Below are 13,425 nucleotides of genomic sequence, written 5' to 3' on the forward strand. Positions count from 1 at the left end.
AAGTTATTCCTCGATAACTTTGATATCAGAGTTGCCAACATGAACAACGGCGATATCAACCATTTTACAAAATACTCCATCATCCATAGAAGCTCATCCAAGGCAACGCATACATGGACATGTAGTCCCAAATAAAGTATTAAGCTGTTAATGCATTTGTCTACTGAGAACTCTATAAACCTTTTCTGTGTTATCGTTTTGTCAAGACACATTCATAAGTCTTCTTCAATGGGACTGTATATTCTTGTTATCTTCAACCTTTAGATTACTAACAGCATTAGAAGGATTACCAAACATAATAAACTAACAGTAATGTGGCCAGTAGTTTGCCCATGCCTTTCAGCTCGTTCAGGCATACCGTGACAAACCATAAGCTCATATCCTAGATCAAAACTTTCACTATTTGCTAATGTATCATCTTCCAAATAATCATGGAGAATCCTGGATTATTTAATGGATGCACAGTTTTCTCTATATTGACTCCAAATTATTACACTGCCAGATTCTTCTAGTTCTGTAAGAAAACGAGTAACCATAGTGAATAGCCCCAAGCACGATTGTGAATTCACACGCAAATGACCATTTAAGTCCACAGAAGAACATAAAGCCTTTTTAACCATGGTTAATGGCCACAATCAAAATTGCATGAACCACTGTATGGTAGTATTCTCACTTAAATCCAATAAGAACATTAAATCTCTAGTAAATACAAATGAATTGTTAATCACTTTTCCGTAAGACTCTTTGCGAGATTCACTAACACCAACTTTATATTGCTGACTATTATCCGAATTTTCCAAACACATTTTTTCCTTTGGTTGCAATGTAGCGAAAACTATTGATCCAAGTTAGCCGAGTTTATCAACATAGTCTACCTCCTCGAACTCATGGCTATATAATCTTTCTAAATCCCGTCAAACATCATGAGAAGAACAATGACACCGCTGAATTGGATGTACGGACCTATATGATCCCTTGGGACCTGAAACCATCCAACCGAGATGCGTACGCACACCAAAGGGATGTTTTCTGTCTCCCAGACGTTGCTCCAGAACCTTATGTGCTCTTAGAGCATCACACCCAATAAATACTCCTACCAGACTACTTTGAAAAGTCGGAAGGGTTATGTCCTTCATATGCTTCCACTGTCCCAGCTGTTGTTCAGTTAAACGTTCAGCGTAACCGATCGGGAACCTCTTAGTGGTACGAGCCCCACTAATCTCTGCAAACCCTATCAAGCCGAAGAAATATCTCTAAATTTACTTTCATATATTTGTAGGTAGCAGAAACATTCACAGTCGTTATGTTTATTGAATTTCCCTTACCCTTGATATCCAAATGATTAATTAACTCTTCTCATACGATAGAAGTATTAGGACCACTATCTAGAATGCTGTAAGTTTCCGACCTTCCCTTGGGCTCTTATAGTCTGACCGGAAAGATACCTAAACAAACCTTCAATGATTTCCGACCCTTAGCTAAATTCATTTCATGTTTATGAATACCATCAATAAGTAACAATGAATTATGCCGAATCTTACAATTCTCGATGTCACATATGAAGCCCGAGCTGCATGATCTAGCCATGCGGCGCTTTCTCAAACACAGATAACATAGACCACATCTTCTTACCTCCTATCTTCTTTCTTTTAAATCCGTTTTTAAAAACTTCGCACAATCTGTCACCTTGTGATCACCGAAGCAAAACTCGCAACTTACAACCTTGGCTAAGTTATTTGGGTCCCCCTTAACTATATTAAGGGGTGATCTCTTATCGACTTGGCCTCCATAATTTCTTTTGCAGAACTATGAATTAAACTGTACCAATTTACCATAAGGTGTCCAAGTAATCTCAGCCCTTTCTTCCACACAGACCATCGATTCTTCAAACCTCAGCTCCTTCCCGGACATCATGATCCCATCAGTGACTTCAACCCATTTATTCTGTAAATCTAGTGGTAGGCATGACACTATTATTTCCAAGTTAGCCATAGAATGCAAATCTGATGTATACCCCATTTCCTTCAATGTTATACATACATTACGTAGCTTAATCACGAGGTCAGTTAGGCTATCGGCTGACCGCTCAACAGGTTTATGGTTGAGTAATTAGTTCACAAGCAACAAGGTGTTCTTTACCAAATAGATCATATGAAATTTGTTTTACTCTGTCATGGCCCAAATGACTGGGCAAAGAAATGCAGGCTTCAATAGCAGTTCTGGCCTTTTCTTTACAATAGTATAAGAAATACGACAACATTTGGCTTTCACCGGACGTTCTACTCTCGATAATGCTAATCAACTGACTTGCAAAACGGCAGTACTGACCCGGTTATCCATCAAAGTACATTATATCAGTTTTAGATAAAACCATATTACTAATCATAGTATATGAGGTATACTTTAATTCATCAACCCACTTGTCTTCTGAAATGCTAAATGGCTCCCTTGAATGATTATTACAACCAGCATCACAACCCAAACACCCTTCGACTTTAGCATTCATCTCACCTTTGTCTATGGACATCTGGCTATCCTCCTCCATAACCTTACATTATAATTCAGCAATACCAACCTCATCTTGAGGATTTAGCATCTTAAGCTGCCTTCCTAATTCAAGTCTCCTTTCTAATTTCTTCTTCCTAAGTAATGCCACACCCAAATTTAGTCTGGAAGGACTAAGCCGGTCGGAACGCTATGAATAAATAGTTAATGTTGACTGGGGGATCAGCCAGTAGGAAGTAGGTACTGTTATTTTAGTTGATTCTGAAATATCGGAAGTTCGTAGTGTCAACGGACCCTAGTTGCTTTATTGTAGTACGAATTGCGACCCAAAAATATTTGTCCACCAAGTATCAATTTTAATAGTGAGCTACGGACTTTATTTTGAAAGCTTGTTTGACTAACAACTACGTGGTAGTTTAGTCTCTATATCAGTGTAGCACGGTAGTACCTTAATGCGGTGACTTCATCATCTGACCATGTTTAACGCCATTTACGGAAACTAATATGATAGAGCTATTCACAAACCCGAACGTACGCAGCAATAACGACTATGATGGAACTAGTGGAAAATGTTAAAGATGGTTCAAATAATTGTTAAATTAAAATGGCAGAGAAATGGTATAATGAAACGCATGTATATGCTAGGTTAATATGTACATCCATAAGAAACTTGGCCCAAAATTTTCAAAGTTGAGACGACCTGTGGAATTACACTTAGAGACTTGATGGAGATAAAATACTTTTCATAAGTTACTATATTCAGTCCAATAACATTTATAAATATGTGTCGATGATAATTGGAACTAAGCAATGTCGGACTAATGTTGAATTTAATATGCTTCTTTGAAAACGACACACTTTTTCATAGTAATATGTTGTCTTATAGATCTATTAAATATAACTATGTGACAAACGGTTTTGAGAGTGGTTTATATGGCATATATGTTCATAGTTTAGGCAAAATTATATACACATTAAGAGGCATCGTAAACATAGCAAACCATTAAGTAAACTAGTAAAACTCGTATGGTTTATTTTTGGAAATTAGATCACCCAATGGATTTGACGTCTATAGGACCAGTTGTGACAAGTAGTATTGATGAGGAAGCATCAAGATTAAACACGCAGTATTCCAACCAGTTCCTGAGTGTGTGTAATGCTATTGACCTTGTTTCTTGGTTGATTTAGCAAAGACTCAAGAGTCTGGATAAATACTTGGCTTTCCACGTACAAACAACCTGGAATGAGATTGAGACTGCAGAAGCTTTATAGCTTAAACTCCCCGTATATTTCTGGAGTACTGTCTTCGTTGTTTGGCAGCGGAACTCGAAAATTGAGAATTAGACAGGCAGTGATCAAAAGGAAATATATTACGGGATAGTCCATAGTATAAAACAAAGTGAAACATTAAGTAAAGGAACAGTCTGAAAAATTAGATCCAGATAACTACTCAATTCTTGCTCACGTTGCTTACCTACTTGCGCCTGTTACTCCCAACGAAGCATAGGCCGCCGACCAACATTGTTGCTAGTCAGTGTCTATTTACATCATTTAAAGGCCACATTTGCCAAAGCTTGATGTTTTAACGACATTTTTGCCGAAGAATGTAAATGATGCTAAAGCTTGTTGATGAACCATCGCAGCTAACAATAAATATAGATATGCGGTTATTAGTATCGATTGAGCCAGTAAGTTATGAGTTCTAATGAACGTCACAATACATGTGGGCATTAATCAACGAAATAATAGAATAACGGGTTAGCATAGGTAAAAACCAATCGATTAACATAAATTAAAAGGAGAATTGACAACAGGTTGTATTTCTTTAATCGCTCTAACCAATGTAGAAGTATGGCCCAGTTCGGTATTAATACTGTTATAATAATCCTAAAATTGTAGGTTTGTCACGATGTGATTACCTAATACATGAGATTTTACATGAAAGTCACATCACTACCCTCACTGACTCGTCGTATCATAAGAATCATAAATATGACGTCTAACATTTCTGAAGAGTACATTTAGGCTGAAGAGGTAATAATATATTTAATGCGAATAAAGACACGTTTACAGAACGACCACGTCTGAGAGGCTGAGTCATGTCATCCGATTGATTGAATATTCCCGCGTCCACCATTGTTGGTCTTCTCTCCGTGTTAAATGTTGGATATCTATCTTCCCGATTATCTTATGTCCAGCCTTGAGGATTGTGTGGTTATGACCGATAGCACTACACACTTACGTTCAACTAGTTATTTTCAGTTGTTTGCCTGAATTTTATGAAATTATCAGTGTTTTCACGTGCTAAAATGTTTTTTAGTGAAGTTTATTTGCATCAGTAGTATCGCTAAATCCTAAAACGGTAAAGTGATGAGATGTAGTAATTCACCCACTAACAAATAAACTGTATCAAACCAAATAAACTAGCTGTAACACTAGTTTGAATTTGTTTCCCCCCCAGTTACACGTTTGTGCTTTCAGTTAACCCACTGAAACAGATGTGAGTGAGAATCAAATACGTACAGACGCTGTACCAGGAAAACATAAAGCAAATTCCTTCTGTAAACCAGACGTAGTGCTATTATCAGCATTTCCAACATACTGACTGTTTTTCTCCCTGATTATTTTTAGTCTGATTGTAGAATACTTTTGCCGATCATTAGCTCAACTGTGCAAACCATCGATCAAAGCAGTGCATTTCGCTTTGATTTGCTGGAGAATTCCTACGCCTACTTATTATTTTTTAATCATAATCCTACTTCACTTCATACTCAGATGGTTTACGCGTTAATCTTCTCATCTAAACTTATTCAAAAGGGACCTAAAAATCTCTAAGTTCCTAAGTATTATCTCTAACCAGTTGCTGCTACCTATTTTCCGATTTACCTTCTAACTGGCCAACGGACAAAGTGCTCTTAATGATCTCTTGTTTACCCCAGACTTGCGATAATCCCACTCAATTTGGTAGCTGATCAGCCTCGTACTGATCTTAGTGAAAGAATGGTTTGAGGGCAACAGAATAACCGTCAACCCTAACTACGTTATCCTTTAAGCTGTATCTACCCATGCTCACGGTAGAGCAAGTTAAGAGAAACAACAGTGTAAATTCAACGTATGATCTTATAAACTGTACAGGCAAGTCAGGACCAATTAAATGTATTACAGTACGACTGTTAGGCTAGTAGCATTAATAAATTAATCAAGATCACTTTACAGCGCGACCCTTCCGATTTCTTCGTATCTCAATTATCTCCAGGATATCGGTATTACATTCAACAAAAAATTGAACTATTCTTCTTTCAGCACCAAATAATCTTTTAATCGAGTTTCCGATAGCCATGAAACTGGCACTACGAGTGTGATTGCTTACGGTTTTGGAAGAAATTATTTTATACTCCCCAGTGATGTAAGATACTCTTATTTTAGAATCGCAACCGAAATATTCACACAAAGTAAGACAGATCTTAAGAACGTAACTATACCGTTTTACAATGTCTAGCACCCGGAGTAGGAAGCGAGATCCCGGAATCGCATTGGTATACCACATAATGATGCTTCATATCACCCAGTCTATCAAGGTAACGCCTTGAAGTGACTGTAGAGCCAGTATCAAACCTCTGAAATGTGAATTATTTTGATTTTACAACAATTGTGTTCATGAACTTCCAAAGAGTCTTCTGAAAGTCCATCCAAATTGAATGGGTTCGAGAGATCATTATTAATTGGTAATTCCCACGAACGTCATAAGATTCACACTTCGAAATAAATACTTCAGAAGTAGGCGTATTACTTATTCCTAGAATAAACTCTCAACTAATGCCCTACATTATTTGATGATAAAATACTTCATCAGTTGGTTGGATTCACGCTAACAGTCTCCATGGTCTGTCACAGACATGTGAACTTCTGGTAGGCTACCAGACATAACTCGATAACCCACTATAATCCGTTTTGAAGTCCACGACTGAACTGATAACCCTAGGCATATTAACGACATCAGTAATGCTACATCAAACAAGGGATTGTCCATATGAGCAATAAATAAGACCAACTGTACGATATGCGTTATGCAAATCGCTAACTTTTAATCGGAATCAATAGAATTTATTCGACAAATGCATTTCCGGTACATTAGGATTCACTCAAATTGCGTGTTTGAAAAACGTTTGAATGTGAGATTTTTCTAGGCACTGGACCTGATATTCCATTATAACCCGCGAATCCACCCAAATTACGCGTTTATAAAAAGATTTGAAAGTGAATCTATTAAGTCCTACGGCCTATCAAATATCACGTGACAATCACTAGTCAGAATACCGACCTCCATGACCTTATCATTGTGATAAACCAAGGACACGTCAACCAGCGCGAGCAGCCTAGAGTCACTCTGAATCCTTATCGGTCCTCTGTATGGTAGCTTCTCGCCTAGTCCAGCCTATTCGGTTCAAAATACAAATATTAGCCTTCGTTATATGAACTGTACATTTCAGACGAACATGGTTCATATACATGCAAATTGGAGAACATCAAACCATAAAATGAAGAATAATGATTATACACGATCAAACGAAAAGGTGGGTGTGAGCATGGGAAGCTGTAGCCAAAAGATTGAGGATGAATTAACAATGGTAAATGGTATGTGTACCCAGTAGCCCAAATGAAAGCTTAGGATACGAGGAATATGCATATATTTCTTGTTACCTAATAATTACACAGTAAGGATATATACAGTAATAGTCTATAAATAATTCCTGGCAGTGAACATCTATTCACACTTCGTCGGGATATGACATTGAAGATGCCACCAGTATTGTAGTTTGACAACACTTTACCAGTAACACCTATAATCGAATTGCGCCCACCCAGTGGAATCAAGAGCCAGAAACAAGGAGGTTGGAAGATATATTTGATGGGCTATCAATATATCGAAAAGTGACTGATCTAATCTGGCTAATCATCGCAAGAGTGTTGTGCACGCCGTTCCAAGACGTGATCTGATACGGATGCATGACCGAGAGCCTTCAACTAAATGAGTCCACTAAAAGTAATGTGGTTAGCATCCAATGTCGAACACTTACAGGGCCATTGATTTTGGGGATTTATTTACAGCTACAGATCACTCCCCCCTTAGTGAGGTAGTGATGACCCTACGACGTGACCAGCCAGAAGTTTAAACTCAATGAGTTTGTCATTAGTAAACACTCATCTGATAGCTTGCTATGTCAAGCAGCGTTTGGTCGTCTTTCGTTACTATAACGGGTCATGATATACAGAATAGTAATCGTAAAACAAAGTACAATCGAAATCTCGGTTCTGAATATCTTACTCTTCTTCCAGGACGCTTTGTCTTAAGTGTATTTTCAGACACTGACGAAGTATCAACGCGCGTGTCGGCTGTCGGATGAGGTACTACAAGTGTAGGAGCAATGTCATTCGATTGACGTGGGTAGGATTTCCTTCTTAATACGCTGCTTTAATTCGATCGATACTGATGCTATCGTTAGTGCCGTTCTTATCGACCATATAGTACTTAAGTTCACGCTGGAGAACTTTGAAGGGTCCTTCGTATGCTCATTCGAGAGGTCATCGATATGAGTTTCGACGAACGAAGACATGTGTACTATATCGTAAGTCAGGTCTAACGAAAACATCAGTTGATTGCGGTTGAGTGTAAGCAGGTTTAACTGAACGCATTGCGTTTGTAAGCCTGCTCGTGTAAGAGTTTAGATCCATGTTCATTGAGGAAGACGAAGGATCCACGAATTCTCCTGGAAGTCGAAATCTCATTCCGTAAACGAGTTGAGATGCAGTGTATCCAATGTCAGCTTTTACTGTATTGCGAATACTCAGTAAGACGAGTGGAAGAGCATCGGTCCACTGTGAAACATTTGCAGCTGATAATGAAACTGTTAGTTGTCGGTGAAAAAGTTCTACCAACCCGTTTGCTCGTGGATGGTAGGCGGAAGTTTGGAAGCGAGTTATTCCTCATAGTGTGGTCAGACAACGGAAAAGCCCAGATTCGAACTGGCGTCCGCAGTCTGTGGTGATGGTTGAAGGGCAGCCGAAATTTGCTACCCATCGTTCGATGAAGGCGCGGGTCACTGTTTCAGCAGTAATGTCCTTAATAGGTACTGCTTCTGGCCATCGTGTGAAACGGTCTACACAGGTTAAGAGATAAGAGTATTCGTTTGAATCTGGTAAGGGTCCTACCAAATCCAGAAGAACGTGGTCGAAACGAGCATCAGGAGTTTTGAAAGAGCCCAAGGGACATTTGTTGCGTCAAATCACTTTAGATTTCTGGCAGCTTACATGTGCTCACCCCCTCGCGTCTTTATTCATACCAGGCCAACAAAACCGTTCTGCTATAAGCTTGATGGATGCACTAACACTTGGATGAGAAAGATTGTGCAACGTACTGAAGACGGTGCGTCGATAATGTTTCGGCACGATTGGGCGATCCCTACCTGTAGATGTGTCACATAGTAAGGTTTCCTTACCAGTTCCCATCTGTTTAATACGCATTATTTTATTTATTTAATCACATATATATTGGTACAAAGGGCACCGGATACATATGCGCCATACAAAATAATGAGAATGGGAGGAGAAGGAAGAAGATGCGTATATATAAAGGAAGGAAAAAAGAAAGGAGAAGAGTAATGATGGGGGGGACTAAAATGTACAACCAGAAGAGCTCTCTCAGTTAGGAAAGTTATAGCCACTCTTTATGAAGAAATTAGAAAAAGGTTACAGCAGGATCGCCACTGGCTTCTATTCTGAGCCATATCTGATAACGTCTCTAGCCACTGTGTTGCACCATCTCTCGGACCCCAGCCAGGGAGTTGTGAAAGACTAACAGAAGCTAGCCCTTTGCAGCATTCTTTCATGCCACGACACCATGTCATACACTGACCTCCTCTCCGCTTCTCCCAACCAATCCCAGAGTCGGCAAATAATGCACGACGTGGAATTCTCTGGGACGACATTCGTAAAACATGTCCAAGCCACCGAAGTCGGTGTTTCAAGATGATGACACCAATTGAATTATCGTCTCTGCGCCCGAGCACACGATGCCGAACCTCTGCATTACTAACATGGTGTTGCCACTGGATGTCAGCAATCCTTCGGAGACAACGATGATCGAACACAGAGAGACGTCTAACATCCTCAACTCGGAGAGGCCAGGTTTCACAAGCATAGAGCAAAACTGCTCTCACCGACGCGTTGTAGATCCGACCTTTTACAGCCAGACTAACATCACGAAGGCGCCAAAGATGGCCCAGATTGGCATAAGCCGCTCTGGCTTTCATTATACGTGCATCAATCTCATCACTCACGCCACCACCAGCACTTATGTAGCTACCCAGATACACGAACTTCTCAACTACTTCAATCTGCTCACCAACTAGGATGAGTACAGGATGAGAATCCTGCCAGTCTTGTAGGCGTACCTTGCAATTGGAGAGTGCAAAGCACATGCCGTACCTGCGGACACTGATTGCCAACTGATTAAGTGCGGATTGCATGCCTTGGGCATTATCGCACAATAAGACAATATCGTCCGCATACTCAAGGTCGAGAAGTCTTTCTCCAGGCAGCAGATCCACACCGCTATTACTTACATCCATCAGAGCTGTTTCCAGGATGTCATCGATGGCAAAGTTGAAGAGGAATGGTGAGATCGGGCAACCCTGCCTAACCCCGCTGCTCGAATGGAACAAGGGAGAAAGGTGGTTGTATGCCCTCACTCTGCCTGAGGTGTTCGTATACAGGGCCTTTAAGATGTGAATAAACTTCTCAGGCACACCCTTCTTCAATAGACAATCCCAGAGAACAGTCCTGTCCAACGAGTCGAAGGCAGCCCTGATATCAAGAAACACTACGATTGTTGGCCTGCGATAAGTATGACGGTGTTCTAACATTTGGCGGAGGGTGAAGATGTGATCAATGCATCCTCCACCAGAACGAAAACCAGCCTGCTCCTCGCGAGTCAATCGTTCTCGGGTTTTAAACAACCTACGAAGAATGATAGAAGCCAATAGTTTGGACGCAATCGGAAGTAGACTTATTTCCCGATAGTTGTTACAGAAACAACGTGAACCCTTTTTAAAGATAGGGACGACTATCGACTCATTCCATGATGTTGGAACACTTTCTTGCTCCCAAATCTTTGCAAACAATACAGCCAATTCCTTAGTCAGAAAGTCACCACCATCTTTAAAAAGAGCCAGAGGTAAGTCATCTGGGCCCTGTGATTTGTAACGTTTCAAGAGTTGGAGTTCCTTGCGGACTTCTGCCTCGTTTGGTGGATCAGTCGTCACCGGCCATGGGGGGCAGGACAAACTGGTTGATGTTGCCGGAGCAGCAGGCCAGTTGAACTGCCCTTCGAAGAATTCCGCCCGTCGTCCAAGACGTCGACAGATGTTAGTGATTCGCATCCCATCATCCTCGTAGATTGTCTCACTCACACCAGACTTCTTGCTGCCAGTGGCTCGGATGAGTTGGAAGAGCTTCCGGCAGTTACCAGATGCAGTTGCTGCTTCCATCTCATTAGCACGCATCGACCACCAGGCTTCTCGGTCCTTACGCAACTTACTTACTTTCGCCTGTTACTCCCAATGGAGCATAGGCCGCCGACCAGCTTTCTCCAACCCACTCTTTCCTGGGTCTTCCTTTCTAGTTCTATCCAGTTCTTGTTCATTCTTCTCATGTCTGTCTCTATTTCTCGGCGTAATGTGTTCTCTGGTCTTCCTCTTCTCCTTTGACCTTCAGGATTCCATGTGAGGGCTTGTCATGTGACACAATTAGGTGATTTCCTCAAGGTGCGCCCAATCCACTTCCAGCGCTTCTTCCTGATTTCTTCCTCCGCTGGAATCTGTTTTGTTGCCTCCCACAGTAACTTGTTGCTGATAGTGTCTGGCCAACGGATCCGAAGTATCTTGCGTAGACAACTGTTAATAAACACTTGTATCTTCTGGATAATGGCTTTCGTAGTTCTCCACGTCTCCGCCCCATACAGTAGAACTGTCTTGACATTAGTATTGAAAATTCTAACCTTGGTGTTGGTTGACAATTGTTTTGAGCTCCAGATGTTTTTCAGTTGTAAATATGCTGCTCTCGCTTTGCCGATCCGCGCCCTCACATCCGCATCTGATCCACCGTGTTCATCAATGATGCTGCCCAGATATGTAAAGGTTTCCACATTCTCCAAAGCTCCTCCGTCAAGTGTAATTTCATTGGTGCATTTTGTATTGTATCGGAGTCTCGCTTATCCCTTTGTTTATATTGAGTCCTTCTGCTGCTGAGGCTGCTGCTACATTGGTCGTTTTCTCCTGCATTTGTTGTTGCGTTTGTGATAGGAGAGCCAAATCATCTACGAAGTCCAAATCGTCAAGCTGCATCCTGCCTGTCCACTGTATCCCGTGCTTTCCTCCAGATGTTGAAGTCTTCATGATCCAGTCGATCACCAGGAGAAAGAGAAAGGGTGAGAGTAAGCAACCTTGCCTAACACCGGTCTTTACCTCGAATGAGTCGGTGAGTTGTCCTCCGTGGACGATTTGGCAGTTTAGTCCATCATAGGAGTTCCGTATGATATTGACTATCTTCTCAGGCACGCCGTAGTGTCGAAGAAGCCTCCATAGTGTTTTCCTGTCCACGCTATCAAATGCCTTCTCGTAGTCAATGAAGTTGATGTAGAGTGATGAATTCCATTCGATTGATTGTTCCACAATGACACGTAGAGTTGCGATTTGGTCTGTACACGATCTATCCTTACGAAATTCAGCTTGTTGATCTCGAAGTTGGGCGTCCACGGAATCCTTCATCCTGTTTAACAATACTCTGTTGAAGACTTTTTCTGGTATTGAGAGAAGAGTGATGCCCCTGTAGTTATCGCACTTGCTGAGATCGCCTTTCTTTGGTATCTTGATCAGAAGTCCTTTTTTCCAGTCTATTGGTACTTGTTCTTCGTCCCAGAACTTACTGAAGAGGATGTGGAGTATCTTTGCAGTTGCTGTTACATTTGCTTTCAGTGCCTCTGCCGGGATGTTGTCTGGTCCCGCTGCTTTGCCGCTCTTGATTTGTCTAATAGCCATGCTGATCTCTTCAATTGTTGGTGGGCCAACATCGATTGGGAGGTCTGTGGGTGCTGCTTCGATGTTGGGTGGGTTCAATGGAGCTGGTCGATTCAAGAGTTCTTTGAAGTGTTCTACCCATCTGTTTCGTTGTTCTTCAATATCGGTGACTACTTTACCTTCCTTGCTTTTCACTGGTGTTTCTGGTTTACGGTAATTTCCAGCAAGTTTCTTTGTTGTGTCATACAGTTGTCTCATGTTTCCTTCTCTTGCAGCCTTTTTCGCTATCATTGCTAAATCTTCCACATATTTACGTTTGTCGGTTCTGATGCTCCTCTTCACTTGCTTGTTTGCCTCTGTGTATTCGGCTTGTGTCTTGGCTTTTACTGCTCTTGTTCGGCTGATATTCATTACTGCCTTCTTGTTCCTCCTTTCTTAACTCTGATCCAGTGTACCAACAGTGATCCATTCCTTGTGATGGTGCTTCCTGTGGCCCAGAACCTCCTGACATGTTGGAACGATTGCCTCCTTGATACCTTTCCAGTTGCTCTCCATGGTAGTTCCCTCTCCATTGAGTAGATCATGGAAGGCCTGGAACCTGTTGCTGAGGGCTATGTTGAATTTGTTGAGTTTGTCAGCATCTCGAAGAAAGGCCGTATTAAACTTTGTGATGTTGTCCGCGCCGTTGTCCAGTGCTTCTTAAGTTTTAGTTTCATCTTGGCGACCAGCAAATGATGATCGGATGCTATATCAGCTCCTCTCCTGGTTCTCACATCCTCCATCGTCCTCCTGAACTTTTTGTTGATGCAGATATGGTCGATTTGATTCTGTGTAGTGTGATCCGGTG

Source organism: Schistosoma mansoni, chromosome 5, assembly GCF_000237925.1.
Source record: "Schistosoma mansoni strain Puerto Rico chromosome 5, complete genome".
NCBI lineage: Eukaryota > Metazoa > Platyhelminthes > Trematoda > Strigeidida > Schistosomatidae > Schistosoma > Schistosoma mansoni.